The 23,341-nt window shown below is 37.9% G+C and overlaps 1 long non-coding RNA gene across 3 annotated transcripts; it reads right to left on the bottom strand.

Annotated features, from left to right (window-relative positions):
* Positions 1 to 2,892: 2,892 nt before the first annotated feature.
* Positions 2,893 to 23,329, bottom strand: LOC102766338. Of its 3 annotated transcripts, none has more exons than XR_001513536.1 (7): positions 22,164 to 23,329; positions 16,209 to 21,280; positions 14,712 to 14,801; positions 13,396 to 13,530; positions 11,359 to 11,499; positions 10,755 to 10,887; positions 2,893 to 9,873 (listed from the first exon to the last, which is right to left on the bottom strand). It is a non-coding gene; the product is annotated as an uncharacterized LOC102766338 (long non-coding RNA). The 3 variants fall into 3 exon arrangements; XR_435573.2 differs by having other exon boundaries at positions 11,359 to 11,567; positions 22,164 to 23,328; XR_001513535.1 differs by lacking the exon at positions 14,712 to 14,801 and having other exon boundaries at positions 11,359 to 11,567.
* Positions 23,330 to 23,341: the final 12 nt, after the last annotated feature.

Here is a 23,341-nt window from a genome sequence, read left to right on the forward strand (position 1 = left end):
CTGGCAACACTCCCCCTGTGTGAGTGCACTGACCACCAGGGGGCAGCTCCTGTGTTGAGCATCTGCGCCCTGATGGTCAGTGTGCATTATAGTGACCGGTCGTTCTGCTGTTCCGTTGATTTGCATATTAGCCTTTTATTATATAGTATAATAATCAAATCAGTTTGACATTGTCATAAAGATAGAAAATTTGTTATTGTAAGACTATAGAAAGCCCAGGGAACATAAGATTCCAGGAAAGCATATTTATATCTATATCTATATCTATTTAAAGGCCTATGTACTCAACTGTTATTCTTATTGTGTTCATGCAAATGAGAAAGCATTTTTAAAGCAACTTGGTTAATTATATTTTTCTCCCCATCTGATCCCTCCACAGAATTTGGCAATTCTTAATGAGTGAGTCATGGCAATGCATTTCTACGCATTAATTCAACAAGACCAGTTTCTAATTGTGGTTTTATTAACTAAGGACTTTGGAATGTCATGTGTAACATGTCTGGATTCTGGTTGTCACCAGAAAGCTTTAAGGAATGAACCCAATAAGAACACCTTGGAGAAAGCCTGATACCTTGCTTGGTCACATGGTTCACAGCAGTCTTTCCAGGGAATGAAGGAAGGTTACTTTCCTGAAAGCTGGCAAGGGAGGAACTTCAAGACATTATTGGGGACCTCAAGAACTTGAGGAATTCACCCAAGTATACAGGTTATTGCAGGCAAGCCTGATGGCAGGTAAGTGGCTCAGCTTCTTTGCCCTGAGGGGCTAATTAAAGCTGGAACATAAGATTCCAGGAAAGCATATTTATATCTATATCTATATCTATTTAAAGGCCTATGTACTCAACTGTTATTCTTATTGTGTTCATGCAAATGATCAGGCTAAATTGAAAATAGACTTAATACAGTAAATAAATCGGCCTTAATTTGGCACTTTAATGAAAATGAGGGCAAGAATTTTAGGGGGAGAAATTGTGTTTCAATGGGGAATTATTAGAACTGAAATGTGTGTGGGGCGGGGGGGTTTCCTTTCACCAGACCATTTATTGTAATTTTTGCTGTTCTAACATTTGGCCAATAATATTGTTATAACACAGTGTCTACACCAGGTTACAAGCCCTATTTGCACTTAGAGAATGCCACCTCCAGACATCATTGCCACCTCCTTCAGTGCCCAGGCCTCATTGTCCCTCTGACAGAGAGCAAGGATCTCTTAGCTCTGAGAGAAACCTTTGCCCCTCCTGAGCAGGAAGCAGTTTCAGAAGAGACTCTGTGTCTTTTTCCCATGAAAGAATTCAGAGCCAAAATCCTTGAGGGGATGCAGTAGGCAGTTAGACAGACATAAGCAGAGTAAAGACAATGGGCTAACTGGAGAAATGGACAGGATCCTGAGACATGCATCTTGTCACTTCAACTGCTCTGAAGCTGGCAATGGAGGAACCTATGCAGGATGGACCTTTACACCTTGCCTAGTAGGAGTTGGAACACATATTGCTAATACATAGGATTATTCTATTCATTTGGGGAAAGTCACAAATGGGGACCTTTATATATTGGGACCCATTGTCTGGGAAAAGGATGCAGGGATGTTTTCTCTAAATGTTGCTGCAGTAACTTGTAGTGGATGTCTGACTTTTACTGGGTGTTCTAGTTATTGTCTTTAAGTATCTAATAATTAAAATATAAATTGTGCTCATAGTTCCTCCCTCCCTTATAGTAATGGACATACTAAGCTTCTGGCTAGTTAGTTTCTGATGTGTGGGGTACTGTTTATTCATATTGTTGCCAACAGCACCGGGGGCCTTGTTCCTTAGGATTACTGTCTTTATGTCTCAGAAACATCACAGGGCCAAAATCAAAAGTGACCTTCTCACACCCATGGCACTGGACTTCAATGATCTCCACCTGTGGAGCCCTGCTGAATATATTACTTTAACCATTTTTGTTATGCTGATAATGGTAGGCTTTCTTCATATAGAAGTGACCTGGCTGGCTTATAGCATGGAAAAAGCCCTGAATGCCACTTCCAGGGCTATACAGGGGATAAATCAAGAGCTGAGACAGGTGAGGGAGGCAGTTCTAGAGAATCAGGTAGCAATACATTATTTGTTGTTGTGGCATAACCATAATTGTGAGGAATTTAAAGGAATATGCTATTTTAATCTTTCTGACAATTCTTAATTGATAAAAATTCCATAGATATGAGATAAACATCAGTGGGGAAATGAGATAGAATGTGGGGGACCAGCTAGGATTGTAAGAAATATTAATCATGCTCTGTTAACCATTATTTATGGAGAAGGCACTTCTACCCAGGCTGGAGCTGATCTGGAGTTGCAGCCCTTGCTCCCCTCCCCCCATTTGGAGCTGCCTATTATCATGAAAAGATTAACAAAGATTTGTTACAGAAAACAGATACCAGTCCTTTGAAGATCCCCATCCCTTTTGGCATACCTGCAGTCCTTTGCAAACCTGCTTACCTGTTAATTGTCCATCCGGCACTCCCTTAGGCTATTTGCCCATGTAACCCCATCCCTTGCATATCACTAAGCCCTTTGAAGACCCCTAGTCCATTTGCATCTGTAAACTGCCCTTTTGCCTACGTTTCCTTTGTGCTTTTGCTATATAAGCCACTGACTTATGGTGAGCTGCAGAGCAGATTTCTGTGGCTAAGCTGCTGCTCTCCTGTACTGCTGGTGCCAGCAGTTTTGGACTAAATGCTCATTATGTTTCAATCCTGTCTCTGCTTCATTGGCTCAAGTAGACAGGCAGCATGGACCCATTGTTTGTCTGATTATAAGACCACAAAAAATTTACTCACCCAAAGTAGTAAAAGGAAAAACAAAAGGAAATAATGTGTGAAGAGACAATGAGGCAGAACTTGTCATATCAAAATACAAAGTTTTCAAAACATTAGCTTTTATTTGACATTAGAAAAAACACTCCCCAATTTATCTCAGTTGTTATATGATGGCTTTAAGATTGCTTTTTGATGTCACCTATGCTGAGCAAGATTTGTCAATCTTCAAACCACCCAAGACGGAGATTCTGCATTTCACATCTGTACACAAGTCAAAGAATTTCTTTCATTTAATGGAGCATTTTGGCATATATTCCCTTTGAGGTTGAAGGGTGGAGATAAGTACATTCTTATAAAAATGGATTTGTTTACTGCTTTATTTATGCCACAAAAAACAGATGATGGTAGCATGTTCTCTTATTCTTGTTTTATCAGTAGTGGTAGTCTCAGGATGTCAGAAACCACAAAAGGCAGGCTTGTAGCTACTTTCTTCTTTGCACTTTCCAAATATGAAAATCCACCCCCAACTGGAGAAAAGAGTGTTACTGAGTCCAGCTGATACCACATATTAAAAGTCAAACATTACAGATGTATCTGATGTCAAAATTAAAATGTACAAAGCAAAAATCAGAAAAATCCTCCCAAATTCTCAAATGTGCTACCTCCACATTTTCTTCTTCATTTATGCTTGTTATAAATGGCTTGCCATGTAAACTCAAGTATATATGCTTTTAAAGTATTATAAATTACAGTGAACTATGAAGTCCTCTTCCTTTACAGTGAAATTTGCCTTTAGATTTAACACTACTTTATGATGGAGGCTAAATTGATTTAATTGATAAATCACATAGTTATGTAACCCAAGGCTTAATTGATAATATCATCATTCAGCCAAAGAAATGAATGAGGACAAAGCAATCCTCAAGTTAGACCCGGAGTTCATAAGACCAATCCAAAAAAAGGCAGGCTGCCCTTAGAAACAGGTTTGACCTTTTCTTTCACTCTTCCTCCTATCCCACCCTCTGTGAGTGATTTAAAAATAGAAAAGGTCAAAGCCGAGTGGGGCCTGGATTTAGAGGTTTGGGTTATTTATTTATTTATTTATTGTATTTTTCCCTCAAATTTTTGCCAATTATTTCTCATTTTTATTACTCTTAAAATTTAAGCATGATAAATTGTTAAGCCACTTTCATTCACTGACCATATTCTACCATATATAAGTCCTTTCGTGACCCAGTTTTGATACTGAGAGGCGATTTCTAAAGTTTAAGTCAAAATCTGTTGTTAAAGAGAAATCATGTCTCCATCTTCAGTCTTGCTATGTACTATCTGGGGATTGTTCCTCCGATCTAGTTAGGCAGTGTATATTTGTCAGAATGTAAAGGATAAAGAATTGAAAATAGACAAAATTGTTAAATGTTTCAAAACCAATTGTGGCTTGAGTATGCATGGCTCCCCAAGGCTGGTATGATTGACACTGTGGTTTGGGAATTAGTTGTCATCCCTTCTTCTATTCAACAGTAGCCAATCATTTTTCATGAGCTAGGAAAAGGAAGTGTCTATTATAAAGAGGATTCCTGGAACTTAAGGAGCTATCTCAGTGGAAAACCCTGCTTATCGTAGTGGCCAGAGTGATAGAAGAAATATGGAGTAGGAATTAAACCACACAATGTTACTCAGGGGCTAAGTCAACCCCTAACGAAAACACCCCAAAAGCAAAGTTTTTAAAATTTCTCTGGGAAAGCATACATTTTTCATGTCTCTTGGGCCAAGTGAGAACCTAACAAGTACTTTATATAAAATAGGCACTCAAATATACTTGTAGAATGAATGAATAAATGAAAAAAAGTGAATGAACAGTAACTTTTTATATTCTAGTCTCCAAGCTAGTTAAAAACAAGTGTCTTTTAGTTAAGATCTTTTTGTTTTGTTTAGAAATTAGCACATTGCAAATAGACACTTCTGCTTAATGTTTTATCACATTCCTTGTTTTTTATTGCATCTCCAAGATAAAATGCCATTTCTACCAGATCTATTTCTTTTAGCATCATCTTCAATGTTTGTATGAATGAATAAGTAGGAAGCTCTCATTCCCATTCTACAAAACATGTCAAAGAGAAGGTGATCTATTTAATCATTCCTTCTCAGTGTCTTAATATCACAGCTGCTCAATGAAAGACCTGCAGTGATAAAATTTATTCTGGGTGTTTCAACCATAAGCTAGAGGACATGAAAGTGCAGTTTGGTCTTTGGAATCTCTTAATTCTCTCAGCACTTTATTCAGAGTGAATAAATGTTTATAGATAAAATCATTTTTATTGCTCAAGTGGCTTCCTGATTCTAGGCTAGACCAATGAGCAAATATTTTTAAAACCAGTTGTTTCATCTTAATTCTTATCTTAAACTATAATAGAAGCAGAAACTTAAATTAATGAATTAAAGGACAAATCCTGAGCCCTTTTAACAGTCTTCTGGCTTCAATTTAGGTCACTGAGCATGTGAAGTTGAGACTATCCAGAACTAGGGAAAATATATTAAAAGGACCATGACTTTTTTTTCCTTTAATCTCCAAGGCGAGCCAATGGGATTTCTGAGCCATACCTACTCGACTCATTAAATGAGCATAATACTTCCCAGAAAATAGGCACTCAAATATTTACTAAAAAATCAAAGATATTTTCATATCTGCAGCTATGATCTGTGTTCAATCTAAAGACCTTTAGACTAGGCCCATTTCACTGCTCTTATGCTCAGGACCTAGAATGATTTATTGCACACAAAATATGCTGTGCTTATCAAATGAAATCTAAAAGCACTGCTGAGCCATTTATTTTTACTTCTTAAATATCTTTAAGCCAGGCCAAGGTGGAGCTAATTCACCTCCATCTTTAGCATTCAGCATTTAAAAAACTGATGGAGAACAAGAGCAGCTTGCTTTAAAAAAAAAAAAAAAAAATTCCATCTCTTTAATTAGGCGAGGGAGCAAGGAGCTTTTTGGTCTGGATTGTATCTTTCCATGTACTGCTTTGTACAATTCTATATTCTCAATGTTTTTATCATTAAATAAGCCTAGCAGTAGTTAAGTACTTTTTAGTCTGGAGCTCACACCTATTACATTATTTCCTTCTATAAGCATCCCATGAGGATAAAATCGTATTTATATACTAGGGCATATGTAGTTTTAAGCCTCATAAAAAGTAATCATTCATCATTCATTAAGCCAACAGTTAATTCCTTATATCTATATAGAACACTAGGTTTTCTAAATTTACACATAGACCTCTGTTACAGATTCAATAATAAGGGTGATGAATTTTTGCATCACTAGTTGTTATCTCTGAGGATGAGAGTAAAAAATCAATATTCATAAAACGGATATTGCTTACATATGTATGGCAGTTCAAGACTTATAAATTGACTTCAGACATTATGTTCAGCTATCAAGGACACAATAAAGATGTTTTATCTTCAGGTCCTTGGTGCCTAGCAAAAAGACTGGCATAGTAGACAATTATTACCCAGTCTTGCATTCATCATAAATTTAATCTTTTACATATTATATTCAGATTGTTCAATAGTTAATACTTTAAATATTTCGAACTTTTTATAGTACTTTGCACCAAGTGAGAAAAATTAATAGTGACATTTATATGGTGCTTTAGAGTTCACAAAATACTAACATATGTATTGCCTTATTCTCAATTGTAGGCACAATAAAATTATAAATGTGTGTATCTCTTTAGTGCCTGTAACAGTGATTTCACATAGTAGACAACTGATATGCTTTCATTTAACAAGTATTCAAACCCTCAAGTTTGCATAACTATTTTACTACCACTCTCATAGTGGGTGAATTTTATAAAGAATGTTTATCTCACGAAAAATTTTATTCACAGAGAAAATACCTAATGTCATATTTATATAGCACTTTATAGTTTAGAAAGCTCAGTCTCATTCATTACATTTTCCTGTTATCTTGGAAAATATACTGGTAATAATAACTTGATATTATCAGTAAAGTCTTGACTGATTAAAATAAGCATTATCTAATTTCCTTACATATAAATAATTCACAATATAAACCTCCCACTTATTACTTGGGAGTTTTGCCTTAGATTTCACAGAACCCAAAACAATAGTTGTCACATAAAAGGCAGTTAATATTCATTCATTCATTCATTCATTCATTCATAACATTTAGCTCATTGATATTTAGTGCTTTAGTTTACAAACCACTTTAAAATGCATTTCTTATCTGAAAATTTTAATTCTATATTGAGATTGTTTCTGTAGTGTTTAGCAAGTTATCTGGCCCATTGTAAGTCATCAAAATAGCTTAATCCCTTGTGTTTGCTGTATATTTTACAGTTTAAAAGCAGTTTCTACGTGTTTTCTTTTCTGCTACTTGGAATACTGTATTTACTCAAAATCACCAAAGCAGCAGCAACACGGTTACAAATATATGAAATTTTCATTGATTAATCACTTAATTCCTAATATCTACATAGTATTACATACTGTTGATATGTAATCAATATTTATCAGGTCTGAAACTTAATACATCTTTAAGCACTTTCATAGTTTAAAAGCATATTCACACATTTTTATTTAGGTCACCTGGATGTGATGATAATCATTGAATCCTTAGTGCCTAGAACAGGGACAGGCTCACACAAGGAAATTAATATTATTCAGCATTTACATCAGGGGTAACTATGGCCCACAGACCAAATCTACTTGGTTAACATGATAAGAATAGTTTTCCTTTTTAAAGGACTGGCGGTAGGGGGAAGTGAAATGTAGAGACCATAGGCCTGCAAAGACTAAAATATTTACCTTTTCCCCTTTAAGAGTGTGATTCCCTGATGTACAAAATGCTTCAAAACTGACAGTGTACTTATAATACATATTAGCTGTGCATAGCTGGCAATACACTATTAATGAAAACACCTTATTTTCATATATATCTCAGTTATTTAAATTATCTTTCCTCGTGATAAGGGGGAGAAAAAGGAAAGATTTAAACCTAATTACTTCCAAATTCTGTCATCTTTAAGCCCAGAGGTTGATATTAAAGCCTAGGGCAGGGTTGGTGTAGTCTACCAAATTATTAGGCCACTACTATGAGCAGGGAGTTCAGGCTGTCTCCTTGGGACATCACTCTGTTCCAGGACTACTCATTCTTTTTTCTAACCATCACTAGGAATCCCAAACCCCAGGAATCCTGTTCACTCAAGCTCAAAGAAATCATGTTACTGGCTGATCCTTCTCACCAGGCTGGCACATCTGTGTATTTTCTATCTAAATGTTCACATTGGCCTGAGGCATCTCTTCACATTTTCTCTACATAGCCTGACACTTTCCTCTTCTCATCAGCCTAGAGCTTCTGAGGAAAAGAGAGGACTGAAATACAATTTCACTGATATGTCTCTCTCCAACGAGTGGAGGTAAAAAAAAGTAAAGTTTAAAAAAATACCTAAAACTTAATAAATGACTCAAAACTATAATAAAAAGAACCTTACACTGGCCCAGGCATAATATTGCCAATCTCAAGATAATAACAACATCAAAAAGGATATCACAAAATTAGTGGGCTTAAATAGAGATATAAAAACTGGAAAGGAAGAACTGAAAATATCCAAGGGTAGGAAGGATAGCAGAATAGAGGTTTAGGGTCCTCATATTGGGACTTCCTCTGGTCTTGGGGTTTCCGGCTTTCCTAGATTTAGGGTCATGGAACTCCAGCTTAATTTAGTCTTAAGATATTGGTCTCTCTTGGTCTTTCAAGTCCACCTAGAGATGCTTGACTCCAGGGTCTTTATGTGTGTGTGACACCTCATATCCTTGGGTCTTAAGTCTTCAAGCTAAGTTTTTTTTATCTCAGGTCTTGTGACTCAGGTCTCAGGCTTTCTATGTATCCCCACTCATAGGCTTGGTTCTTTCATCCTGGGTTTTCAGCCTTTTGTCTAACTCAAGACACAAGACTTGCATCCAACTCAGTTATCCGACAAAGGCCACCTTCTTTATGTACATAATGGCTCTAGGGCTTCTGATGGTCTCAAGGCTGAGGTTTCCAAATATCTTGGGACACAGGTTTTATACTTTAGTCCACAGGTCTCAATTCTGTCTTCTGTGTTGGGAATTATATCCATTATGGGCCTTCCACCTTCTGTACATCTTAGGTCTTTGGATCCTTGGGCCTTCTACTAGTTTTGGATTTATCTCACAGGATGGCCTGGCATAAGGAACAGCTCTGCAATGCTTATTTTGATAGTAGATACTCTGCACCTATTAGGAAGGGGTTAGGAAACCCCTTTGTCACAAACATGCACACATGGATGTACACACACACATTTACAAAAAAATATGCATGGAGAGAGTATTGCAAGAAATCAAAGGGGAAGACACAGACTCATGAAGAGGCTGAAGTACCCAAAGGTGGGTGGAGGGGAAAAGCAAAAGAACAAGAGAACAGAGAGAAGAAAGGTGAAATGGAAAGACACAAAGAACAAAGAGACACTGAGGCACATAGAGCAGGAAAAAGGAAAGAAAATGGCCCAAGAGAGGCCAGAAAGGACATGTAGAAGAGAGAAACCCAAGACGAAGAGTAGAAACAGCAGAAAGGAGGCCAGAATCAGAAAAAGGTAAAATGTCAAACTAACAAAATGGGAGAGAATGATGAACAATCAAGAGTTCACAAAGAGGAAAAAAAAGAGGTGGACAAGACAAGGAATGAGCAAAAAGCATGAGACTCAGAGACACAATGGGAAGAACAGTGAAAGAAGAGCAAGAGCTAGGAAAACAAAGACAATTAGTAACAAAATGAAAAAATGAGAGCCATCTAAGACAAGGCACAAATAACTCTTATGAACAAAAAAGAAAACGAGACAAAGATACACAGAGAAGAAACAAGCAAGAGGATCATGGAATTGGGTAAGAAACTTGAGAGAACAAAGACCAAAGACATTCAAGGAAAAAATAGATAAGCAAAGAAATACACACTTATGAGTGAAAGAGATGAGGCAAGGCAGACTTTTAGAAGTAGAAGAGACAAGATATAGTGAGGGGCACAACAACTATGAGAAACATCACAAAGAGAACAAAAGAAAACAAAAAAAGAACATTAATAACTACAATAAGCTATGATTAGTACCAATACTACTTATATAACTATTAACAATTATAATAACAACAACATGAGTGGCAGAGGATTTAAACTCAGAATGTGTGCCTTTTTAATATTCTACTACAACTGTTTATAAGAAATTCCAAAAGCCAAATGAGATGCCACAGATGAGTGAATATTAATATAAAGGGCCATTAAGAGGTCCTAGTCAATGCCCTCATTTTTTATCTTCATCCTTTCCTATCCCTTTAGAAAACTAACTTGATTTTCCCACCCATCACAATTATAACACTTGCTTTTCCTTTAACACTACTGCAAATACATTCTCTCACAAGATGATATAAGAAAAGGGGCCACACTTTCAGCAACAAAACAAAAATTTTGTTTTAAGTTTCTATATGTTTAGGCCTCTAAGAGTGGCAAAGAATTTATGCAGTAAAGATAAAAAACAGATAAGGTGAGACTAACCTTAACACAACTGGTATAGACTAATTAATCATTAAGTTGCTTCAATGAACCTAGTTGGCAATACAGGCATAACTTACCTCATTTTATTGCACTTGGCTTTACAGTGCTTCACAGATGTTGCATTTTTTACAACATCCTCTACCAGCAACAAGCTAACAACTCATTTTATTGCTGTATTGTGGTTGTCTGAAACCAAATTGTAGTATCTCTGAGGTATGCCTTTGCAGGTTACTTGTCATTATCCCATCTCACATTCAGGCCCCTCCTGCACAAAAACCACCATAGCCCATTGCACAAAAACCTCTGACAAACAGCTATTAGCTCCAAACAGGTCCTCACATGATTACAACACCAACAACTTACTTTATTCTGCTATTCTAAAATGCTAGAGTGCCAGGCATGTTGATCTTCCTTTGTTGTGTTCAAATTTCTTGCTCTCTGGATTGCTTTTCAGAAGGATGAACGATTTGATAGATATAAAGGGAACAAACAGGAGCTACAAAAAAGAGGGAGAAAATAACAAAGGAAACTATATATATGCATAAAGAAGTATTAACTGAGTACTCACTAGAGTTATAGGAAGATTCAAATTATGAGTTATAGAAACTATCTCTACAGAGCTTAGAAATGTATAAAGTTTAGGTCCTTAGAGGTAAAACTAATACAACTTCCTCATAGAATGGGAAACTATGCCATAAACAGGAAAATATCTTGTCCTTTACAATCAGGACTTACTACACTTGGACCATCTCCCAACCTGCAGCCATCTAATCAATCAGCCTGTCTCACATCACCATTTTCACCCATCTCAAACACAGTTGCTTCCCAGGTGAGTTAGGAAGCTATTTTTACCAAAGCAGACACAGTTCATAATGATCAAAATAATTTCAGTGGAAATCTAAATGCAATGTATACTGAAACATGAAAGACAGTATCCTTATTGTGCTTTTAGGAACAGCTTACCCACCTCTGATGTGTGGAGGATGTCTTGAGACTTCACCTTCCTATCTGGGCCCAGGAAAAAATCTTGGTAGAACCTCCTGGCCTAGGGTTGTTGCCCAGTGGTAGTGAGCTATTCCCCTGGAGGATCCTCATGCCCCATCTCCACCTAGGGATCGTCAAAGGGAATAGGTCACTAACACTGCAAAGCAACAAGCCTATTCTTCTAAGGAAGGTCTGGAGAAGAGATAAAAGAAAAATAAATTACTGAAATGCAGTATACTGGGAAAATCTGTCTCAAAGAACAACTAGTAATTAGATTAAGTGATGTCTACTCTTTTTTTCCATGTGAATTGAGGGGTGGAGATTAAGAACTGTGGAGAGCTCTATATTCTAGCTACCAGCCTAGAGAAAAGCAAATGCTTCTACTACTCATTCCAGCTTTTCCCTTGAATTTCACCTCATCACAAAGAGGAATTTAGAGGTGAATTATTACCAAAATTCCCATACTGTACTTTATTCTCCAGTCTCTACTAATGAGCAGTCTTCTGTATTGTGGATTATTAATGTTCTAGTGTTCTCACCATAAAATAAAGTGAAAGGACAAAAAAAGGACAAAATCAAGGGGTTGAAAATAGAAGGAACAGATAAAGCTTTCTCAACCAAAAGAGCTATCAAGCTACTTAGAAAAGCTCCAATATTGTCTGATCCTATGAGTTCTATAAGAACTCTTCTTCATATTGCCTCAGGCTTCTTTTATAAAGCACTCTTTTAATAACTGAACAATTTACCACAAAGTGTCTCTCTCACCTAGTTTTGTAGGATTCTTCTCTTTTAAAATATAGTTTTAGCCCTAGCCAGTTTGACTCAGTGGATAGAGCATCGGTCTGCAAACTGAATGGTCCCAGGTTCGATTCCAGTGAAGGGCACATTCCCGGTTGTGGGCTCAATCCCCAGTAGGGGATGTGAAGGAGGCAGTCAATCAATGATTCTCTTTCATCGTTGATGTTTCTATCTCTCCTTCTCCCTTCCTCTCTGAAATCAATATAGATCGATACTCAACCACTGAGCCATGCCGGTTGGGCAGGATTCCTCTCTTTTAATTCATTTTAGTCAGATGCTGGAGCACTACCAATGGAAACAATTGTTTTCTACTCAATCTACACGGGACATTTCTTGAACAGCTTACATAGATGGGACACCACCAGAGTCTCAGGATATTCAGAGAAACCAATAATCATTACAGTGATATAAAACATCAGTTGTACTGGTGTGGCTCAGTGGTTGAGCATCAACCAATCAACAAGGAGGTCACGGTTTGATTCCTGATCAGGGGCCCAAGTTGAGGGCTCAATCCTCAGTAGGGGGCATACAGGAGGCAACCAATCAATGATTCTCATCATTGATGTTCTATTTCTCTCTCCCTCTCCTTTCCTCTCTGAAATTGATATATATATTTAGTTGTTATGACAACTAAGGAAATTACACAAAAGGAAAAACAAGGTGGAGAAGGCTAGGAATCTGGTAAATAGCTTAACACAGGACCTTGAGTCTCTTATTCTACCTTTTAGTAATTTCAAGTAATAAACCCTCAATTTCTTAAAATAAGGGAATGAGAGGGGCAATGAAATTAGGTCTGCCAAAATAGGACTATGACAGATCACGTTGTACTACTCATTAACAAATCCTTAGCACTTAGTACCACCTGCCAAAGGAAAGTAGAAATAATTTTTGAGGCCTGTACATCAGAAGGCATAGGATTGTTCTCTCTCTCCTAAGTAGCTATGAGATTTTAAATGAAGCAATTTATTGCTTTGCATCTCTAATTCTTTATTTATAAAATGGGGACCAAGTATGCTTGCTGTTATAGACCTCACTGGAGCCTACTTCTGAAGGGCAAATGAAATAATACGCCAAATTCATTCTGTAAAGTCAAAATGTGTATATATATATAATCTGTAGGATTTGAAACTGGCTCCTATTCTGTTTTAAAAAGGAGCTCTTGCAGGAAGTTAAAGTCCTTAAAGCCAAAGACAGAATAACCACAACAAACTTCTCAAACTACCTTTTTCTTCAGGTGGTCTGCAAGCCATCCTTCAATTAGTTGGAGCTTGTCCAGATTCTCAAAAGAAAAGATGTACTGAATATGGAGCTTCTTAGAGTTTCTTGTAGTCCTCAGGTCTCACCTATCCAGAATGTCCTTGAAAAAAAAAAAGGCCTCAGTAGGATAGGATACCAAAAACGGTTGAGAAAGTCTCAACAACATAGAAAAAAACCTAGGAAGTATGAACCTGAATCATTAGATATAAGTGTGTCCTGTCTCTCCTGTACAGTCTCCCTAAGGTCCTATTAATGGCAAGCACTGGTAGTATCACTGAAGATTAGGCAAGTGTAAAAAAAAGAACTAAATGAAAATATGGGGCAAACCAATACCCACTTGTGGGTGACTAAATTTGTGGCTTAAAGGTCATGATCTTGCTGAAAATACTTCAAGATGCAATGTAACAGAGAAACTGCTACTACTGCCTGGAGGTACAATTGCCTTGACTATTTTTAATATTTAGTTAGCTGTCTTTACTATAAGATAGGAGCTCACTGGGGCAGGTATAAGCCAGGTTTGCAATCTTGAAAGTACTTTGCATAGTGTGGTATGGTGTGGAAAGAATCAGATATGACTTCCAGATTTCTAATCAGGAAATGCCATATATTTATAAGGAACTTTCTGTCAACATCAAACAAATTCTAATAGTAAGTGAAAGGTCACTTACTCAACTCTATATACTCTAGATAAAATGTCCAGTAAATCCAAACTGGTACTCTATGATGAACAAAATATAAACTATGTTCTCAATATGAACAGAACAAGCTTCAAAATCTCTTTGAAAATCCTTTCCCATCCTTATTTAACATAAGATTAGACACTTCATCCCCAAATACAGGGGTCCAATTATACATTATACATATTTACTGTGCTCCCTCCTGAAACCCCATTAATAATGGTAAATAGACACTCCATCTGGAAACTTTTAAAATGAATCCAAGCCCAAATCCATTTATATTGTCTAGTTAAAATACTTAAAAGGTAACAACTTTTCTGGTCTCTCCAGATCAATGTGGGAGACACATAGATTGGTTGCCTCCTTCATGCACCCCAACTGCCACTTGCAGTCCAGGGACTGAGCCTGCAGCCAAGGTACATGCCTTTGACCAGAATCAAACCCGAGACCCCCTTAGTCCAAGCGCTGATGCTTCATCCACTGAGATATACTGGATAGGGCCAGAATACCTGTTTTTACAGCTACTAGAGATTTTATTTCAAGCAATGAATTGAAAAACAACTTCAAAAAAAAAAAAAAAAAGAAAAACAACTTCAAAATTCACCTTTGGATGCTTTCTAGTGCAGACTTCAGTCCACCTACAATTGACCCATCATTCCTAAGTAGGGGTTCAGAACTGGCTCAGAATTCATCCCTTTAAAACAAATTCCAATAAATAGTTATAGTTATATATTAACACTGAATGATCATTTGATTAGTAGCAATAAAAAATATCATAAGCATAGACCAGTGTTTCTCATATTGGGGTGATAATAACACTCAGTGGAGGTTTGTGGACCTCATGGATCCCCCACTACATAAATCATATAAAACATTATATATATATATATCTTTCACAAAGATATATTGAACTAGGAAAACATGTTTACATTTCAAATAACTTCGTTAAGTCAGTGTTCCTCAAAACACATGTTCTTTATTATCTCAAAGAATTTTGTTCCTGTGGAACTTCAGTTTGAGAAACAATGGCACAGACCATGCTTCCAAAAAGGCTCAGGAATATTTGTATATTACTCCCAGTCAGTCAGACAAATAATGTCTTTAGGCATTTAGCTGTGAGGGAATATGGATATGAATTAAAATGGGCAGTAAGAGAAGCCCAGCACATTATGATTCTTCTTGTTCTTGCTAGGATATAATAATATGAACAAAAAATGTTTCAAAGTTGATGTTAATATTTTTCAGCTGCATGTTTGTTTGTTTTATATCAGGGAGGCTAAGCTTTTTTGCTTATCAAGGTACCTGTTGAAAAAAGTCAAAGAGGAAGAAGGTATATTAACTTCATCATAAAGTAGGCAAGGTCATGGCTTTCTTATAAAAGTTATGCTTCTCCATTGCCCTCTTGCCAAACTAAAAAGGCATCATTGCTACTCTCATCTGTTCTGGGGCAGAGATAGAATAAAAAGGTACAAAGAGCCAATGTATCATATTTATATCCCCAATTTCCGAACCTTGAAAAGCTCAAACTTATGAGATTTAACAATCAACAATTTGGCATGTAGCCAAACACAATGACTAAGTCTTATCTCTTTAATCAATTTCCATGCCTCCAAAGGAAGTAAAAACCAAATGGCATTAAATAAACCAACTGGACTACCCAGATGGCTGCAATATTAATCATATCCTGAACCAAAGAGAAGAAGTAAACCCAACTTCTTCTTTAAATTTACCCTGTCAACTTCAAACCCTGGTGAGCTCCTTTTATTAAAGCTTAACATAATTCATACAAGACAGCACTTGATTATCATTTCCTAAAATTATTTCAAGTGTGCTTATATTAGCTCAACAATACTACCATCTATGGGATGAGATTATATATATAGAACTATATTATTTCTAACCCTCACTTAGGTGTAACCTAGCATAGGACCAGGTACACAATATTAATTCTTATAATTCTGTTGGTTCACTCATATGGTGAGACTACATTTGCAGATGAGGCGAGAATTGGTAGAGAGACTTAACAGGAAACCTCTGGGTAGTATCTAAGAGAAAACAGAACAGGGGAAAGATTACTTAGTAACTACAAAATAGTACTTACAGAATTCTAAAGAGCCAGAGACTCTTCTTACAGCTGTCCAAGGAGCTAGAAGTATAAACTGCACCCTGACCTGGGATGACCTTTTGACATCCTACTTAGAGGAATAGTATTCTTTTTCAGTGATTACAAAGAACTGCTGTTGTGATGACTAGTTATTTGCTTCAGTAGTTCTTTATTAAATACTTCTCTGCCACCAAAACCTGTACAGTAGAGGCTAGGCTAACCATTTTTACCAGGTAGCGCACTGTCAAACAAGTTTATGTCCGGAAGAATGGCTAGATCTTAGCTTACTATTCTTTTGATATAAAACAGGGAAACAGGTCCCATCATTTTTAAGTCCTCATTATGTAATAGATTAATCAAATAAGGTGAACTTTGGTTTTCAAAAGCACCTCAATATATGTTGTCTCATTTCATGCTTTTACAGTTATTATCTTCTTGAAATAAGTAGGGGCTGGTTGGTGTTCCAGATGAAGAAACTTAAGGATTAGGAAATGTAGGTAGTTTTTCTAAAAGAGAATGGTGGTAAAACCCAAATGGCATGGTTTTAGAATGGTGGTAGAGCTCAAAGATACTGGTCTTAAGAGTTCCATTCTCGAACTCCTTTAGTATAGCAAGAGTCACAGTGGTCTATCCACAGACCCACCACCCTTAGTAAAATGAGAGACACTGGTCATCAAGTACATGGTATAAATGGGTTTTTAACTTCAAAAGTTTAATGCCCAGTTTATCAATTCCACCTTGCAATCCAGATGTCTTTCTTAATAAAAAATAGCGATAACTTTTGGTTGTATCCTGGCAATTGACTCTGTAGAATAGCAATATACAAAGAGGAGAGATTCTCAGCCAGGAAACCTGCTTCGGAAGGAAAAATGCAGAGATAGTGTTAACCTTCCTTCCTGGGTAGACAACTTTCAACTGATGTGTGTGTGTGTGTGTGTGTGTGTGTGTGTGTGTTAAAAATCCAGAATGTAAAGGGTGGCAATCCAGCTCCTTGGGCTTGCCTTGCCTTGAGCATTTTGCCCAGTAAAGCAGTAACAGAGGTGGGCAGAGATAACTCCTGTCCCAAGAATAGGACAATAATTGGAATTCAGATTATTAACAAATGCAAGAAAAGGAGTGAAGGCCCATCCACCTAGTTCAGGCCTGCTTTTGGTAAACAACACTGCACAAACAAACACAACATCAAAGTGGTAGGGAGGTCTTGAGCTGATGGGTTGGAAAATGGGACAATCAGTACTGTGTTGAGTAAAAACACAGAAGGACCTTTGGGTAGTCAGCATTACTGAAAAGCAATGCAAAAAGGGAAATGGAGGGTCCATGTCAGATGGTCAGGACCACGTAAAGTGCAACTGAAGCACCACAGCAATATAAACTGGGTAAACCAATGACATCTGGGATTGTTAACATTTAAGCCCAAGTGAAAGGGCCTTGCCCAATCAACATTCCCCACCAGCAATTCAAAAGGGCAGGATGAGGTGGGGCGGGGTGTGGCAGGGCAGGGGCAGGGGCAGGGGCAGGAAGGATCACAATATTATCTAATGGCTGGATACATGGACAACTGAAATTGTGATTATTAATGGTCCACAGAAGGGTCCAAGGACAGGCAAGAGGTAGGAAGAGGGAAGATAAAGGTAGGACCATGACTACTTGGAAATGTATGCCCTGGAGCATTGCAAAAGGAGTGGGAGTATCGGTTGCTCTTTGAAGGACAAGTTAAGGGCATACTGCAATGTTTACACTTTATGATGCCATGAGAAATTGGGGCTGGGAGTGCTTGCCTAATAAGATCAGGGAGGACAAACCCATTGCTAATTGCCATTGTGTCTATCAACATTTGCAGTTTTGTGTGGTCAGCAGCCCCCGCAGTAATGCATAGGGGTTATAATGGAATGGTATCCTATTCCAACAGAAGGGGTCATACATGATGTATACAAAGAAAATATGGGGTCCTATATAATAATCAGAATTTTGGATAAATGTTTGAGAGCTGAGGTCAGCAGTAATTCAAAGGCAATGGTAAGGGCATAGAGCACAGCACCTTTCCTACTGCATAGGCCCACAGACAAATACAATTAATTGTGCACATTAATAATCTCAATAGAAGAGCTCATTCATAGTTAATATGCCCCTAATACAAAGGGGGGAATGAGGAGATGCAATCCTACTCGAACAGAAGCAAGGACAATTGCAATTATGCACATTAAAGTAGAAAAGAGGGAGGGGCCCGTTGAATAGCATCTCCTTGCTCTAAAGCAAGGAGGGTACAGTCATTCTGATATAAGATTTACTTACAAAATTACATTTGTGCACATGAAACTTCCAAGTGAACAAATCTTTTGAGTAGTGGGCACTGTCTGATGCAAATGCTAAGGAAGTAGGTGATGGGCTTATCTAGTGCAGAGAACAGGAGAAAATGTAACTGCAGATATTAAAGGTCCAATGAGGGCTTTGGTTGATGAGCACTCTGCTGTACTGCAAAGGGAAGTTGGCAGGGTGGGGCGGGGGAGGGGGGGTGTCTACTAATAAAGACAATAGACAATTTCAATATGTATAGTACCAGTCCACTAGAAGAGGCCTTGGAGAAAAAAATAGTATCCCCTGCAATAGTGCAAAGGAGGTACAATAGTCCTAGAAGTGATAGGGATATGGAAAACAGCAATTCTGCACATTAACTGTCCAAATGCAAAGGTCTCAATAGTAGGTGTTACCTACTAGAAGGCAAAGGAGGTTGGGAGTATGTTGTGTGTCAGTGTCCTAGTCTAGTGTACAAGAACCCAGGCAAATGCAATTACGCACATTAATAGGCCAAGTAAAGGGGATTTAGGGTTCAGCAACTATGGTATACTGTCAACGGAGAGCAATAGGGTAGGATGAACCAAGTTGAAATTATGTACATTAATGTCCAAGGAATATGGTATAGTTAATTAAAACCTTGTACCTTGTACCAATATAAAAATCTTAAGGTAGTGGGCACTCCTTGCTAAAAGGCTAAGGGAATAAGGAGAGGGTTGTCCTTATCTGGTGTACAAGAACATGTACAGATGCAATTATGCACAATAAGCCATGAAAAGATACCTTTTCATGTGATCAGTACCCTTGCTATACTATAATAAGGGTCTGAGAGCATATAGGATCTTATTCAAATGAGATGAGCCATGTGAAATTACACACATTAATGTCCCAGGTATAAGGCTGTAATCAACTATAATTTCGCACCTTGACTGTCCACATGTTAACAGTCTTGTACAGAGGGCACTCAATGCTGAAAGGGGATAGGGAGAGGAGGTGTCATTGTCTAGTACACAGAAACCCAGACAAGCACATTCATATTATCGAGCTAAGAAATGGGTCCTTCAGAGTCAGAATCCCTCTGGTATTTTAAAGAGATTGAAATCAGAGGAAGGATTCTAATGTAATTATTATACACATCAACAGTTTGAAAAGGGGCCTTAAGTGGACAGTACCCCACGCAGTAAAGCAAAGAGGGTGTGAAGAGTCAGGAACCCATCTTAATTCAAAAGATTATAGACAACTAATTAAACATATCCATAGTCCCAAGAGAGGGCTTTAAGGTCAGTAACCTCTGCTTCCATAAGTGCAAGAGATTGAAAAGGCACAGTTATGGACTACTGAGAGTGTGTACAAGATAAAAGTTGTGTACATTAACTGCATAAATGTGTAAGGTCTTTAGCAGTAGGCACCTCCTGCTAGAGTATAAATATGATGGGGGAGTGGCATTACCTGGTGTACAGGTACAGGAGCAAATGTAAGTATGCACATTAACAGTCCAGGAGAGTGAATCTTGGCTAGTCAGAAGCCCTTGCAGTAATATAAATGGGGCAATGAAATGGGATGCTATTCTAACATAAGGCAAGTAACAGGTAATTAATACACCTTCTTGTAAAATGAAGAGGGTCAACCACTTTCATAAAAGACATAATTGTGGTCAACTACTATGACTCACTTTTAACTATATTAAGTACAAAGGTCCTTAGTAAAGGGCATCCACTGCTGAATATAAGGAAAATGAGTGAGGCCTATATCTACTGCAGAGGAGAAAGGATAAAAGCAAATGCTTCATTTAATGTTAATGCTTCATTTGCATTAACAGTGCAAAAGAAGGGGTTTTGGTGTTCAGATCCTCTTTTGTAAAATTTAATATATGTGACAGGACAAGACGCCCCTTCATAGTTCCAAGAACCCTATGTTGTAATGCAAATGAAGTAGGAGAAAAAGGAATCTTAGATTGACAAAAGGGACCACAGCTACAATTAGAACTTTATCTACAATGACTTCCAGATGATATAAAGAAACTGAAAAGTCATGTTCCTAAACTAACAAAAGGGACCACACTTGCATTTAACCACACTTACAGTCCCAAGTACTTTCTATGGTAATGCAAAAGATGTTTAAGGGCCTGGATGGATCCCAGACTAAGGAAAGGGACTATAGCTGCCTTTAAGCACATTAAGCACAACAGTCACTGTTGTAATGCCAAGTGAGATGGGGGAGGGAGGGATGGGATCTTAGACAAGTGGAAGGGACAGTAGCCCCAGGGGCTTTTAACAGTCCCCAAAGCCTCCTAGGTAATGAAAAGGGAAAAGGCAGGATATGATCCTGGAATTACAGAAGGGACCACAACTTCAGTTGAGCACACTGACAGTGCCAAATGCCCATCCAGGTATTGTAAAAGGGCTAAGAGGTGGATTGGGAACCTAGACAAAAAGGACCACTGCTGCAATTAGGCAACTTCACAGAACCAAATATATGTCTAGTAAATGTAAACTGCCTAGGAGTGCATGGGAATCCTATAATTAAGCCCATTAACAGGCCCAAGTACCCTCTGCTATACTGCAAAGGGAGTGGGAGGAAATGGAAAGAGACAAAAAGAAGGTGCCACAGCAACCAAATAAGCACATTTCAATAACATATCTACTCTCAGGCAATGCAGAGGAATGGGAGGATAAAAGTTACCAGAGTAACAGTTTCAAGGTCCTTCAGTTTTAATACAAAGTGAGGATAGATGGGTTCCATAGTGGCATTTAAGCACATTAACTGCCCCAAGGACCCTCTGTGTTTTTTTCCCCTTGGAACCCTCTTTTAATTCATAGAGAGGATGGGTGAGTTGCAAAGTAAGATAAAGACAGTGCTGGCATTTAAGCACATTAACTGCCCCAAGGATTGTTTTAATGCAAAGTGAGGATGGGTGGGTTTCACACTAAAAGGCAGTAGTAGCATAATTTAAACACATTAACTTCCCCAAAGACCTTCTGCTTTAATGCAGTTAGGATGGATGGGTTCCACCTTAACTTAAGGGCAGTAGTGGCACTGAAGCACATTAACTGTCCACGGACTCCATTTTAAATCAAAGTAATTATGGGTTATATGAGTGACATAAGGACACTAGTGGCATTTAAGCACATTAATTGCCCCAAAGACCCCCTGTTTCAATGCAAAGTGAGGATGAGTGGGTTCCATATTACCTAAGGACAGCTGTGGCATTTAAACATATTAACTGGTCCAGAGACTGTTTTAATACCAAGTGAGGATGGGTGGGTTCCACCTTAACAAAAGAACAGAGGTGGAGTAAGGACCCTCTACTTTAATGCAAAGTGAGGATACATGGGTTTTATAGTGACATAAGCACAGTACTGGCGTTTAAATTTAAGCACATTAACTACCAAGAACTCTGTTTTAAATCAAAATCAAAGTGAGTATGGGTTCCATAGTGACATAGAACAGTAGTGGCATTTATGCACATTAACTGCTCCAAAAACCCCTTATTTTAATGCAAAGTGAGGATGAGTGGGTTCCACACTAAAAGACAGTAGTGCATTTAAGCGCATTAACTGCCCCAAGGACTCCATTTTAAATAAAAATCAAAGTAAGAATAGGTTCTATAGTAACATAAGGATGGCAGTGCAATTTAAGCACATTAACTGCCTCAAGGACCTGTTTTAATGCAGAGTGAGGATGGGTGGGTTCCATATTAACCTAAGGACAGCTGTGGCATTTAAACACATTAACTGCCCCAAGGACCCTGTTTTAATGCAAAGTGAGGCTATGGGTTCTAGAGTGATATAAGCACAGTAGTTGCATTTAAGTTTATCAACTGCCCCAAAGACCCTCTGCTTTAATGCAAAGTGAGGATAGATGGGTCCTATAGTGACACAGCACAGTGGTTGCATTTAAGCACATTAACTGGCCCAAGAAACTTCTGTTTTAATTCAAATCGAGGATGCGTGGGTTGCAAAAGTAAGATAAGGGCAGTAGTGGCATTTAAGCATATTAACTGTACCAAGGAACCTCTGTTTTAATGCAAAGTGAGCATGCGTGGGTTCCACCTTAACACAAGCACAGCAGTGGCATAATGACCCTCTACTTTAATGCAAAGTGAGGATATACGAGTTCTATAGTGACATAAGCACAGTACTGGCGTTTAAATTTAAGCACATTAACTACCAAGAACTCTGTTTTAAATCAAAGTAAAAGTGAGTATGGGTTCCATAGTGACATAAGGACAGTAGTGGCATTTATGCACAATAACTGCTCCCAAAATCCCTTGTTTTAATGCAAAGTGAGGATGAGTGGGTTCCACACAAAAGGCAGTAGTGCATTTAAGCCCATTAACTGCCCCAAGGACCCTGTTTTAATGCAAAGTGAGGCTATGGGTTCTAGAGTGATATAAGCACAGTAGTTGCATTTAAGTTTATCAACTGCCCCAAAGACCCTCTGCTTTAATGCAAAGTGAGGATAGATGGGTCCTATAGTGACACAGCACAGTGGTTGCATTTAAGCACATTAACTGGCCCAAGAAACTTCTGTTTTAATTCAAATCGAGAATGGGTGGGTTGCAAAAGTAAGATAAAGACAGTAATGGCATTTAAGTTTATCAACTGCCCGAAGACCCTCTGTTTTAATGCAAAGTGAGGATACATGAGTTCTATAGTGACATAAGCACAGTACTGGCGTTTAAATTTAAGCACATTAACTACCAAGAACTCTGTTTTAAATCAAAATCAAAGTGAGTATGGGTTCCATAGTGACATAAGAACAGTAGTGGCATTTATGCACATTAACTGCTCCAAAAACCCCTTATTTTAATGCAAAGTGAGAATGAGTGGGTTCCA

The sequence above is a fragment of the Myotis davidii genome, unplaced genomic scaffold, assembly GCF_000327345.1.
Source record: "Myotis davidii unplaced genomic scaffold, ASM32734v1 scaffold1578, whole genome shotgun sequence".
Classification (NCBI taxonomy): Eukaryota; Metazoa; Chordata; class Mammalia; order Chiroptera; family Vespertilionidae; genus Myotis; species Myotis davidii.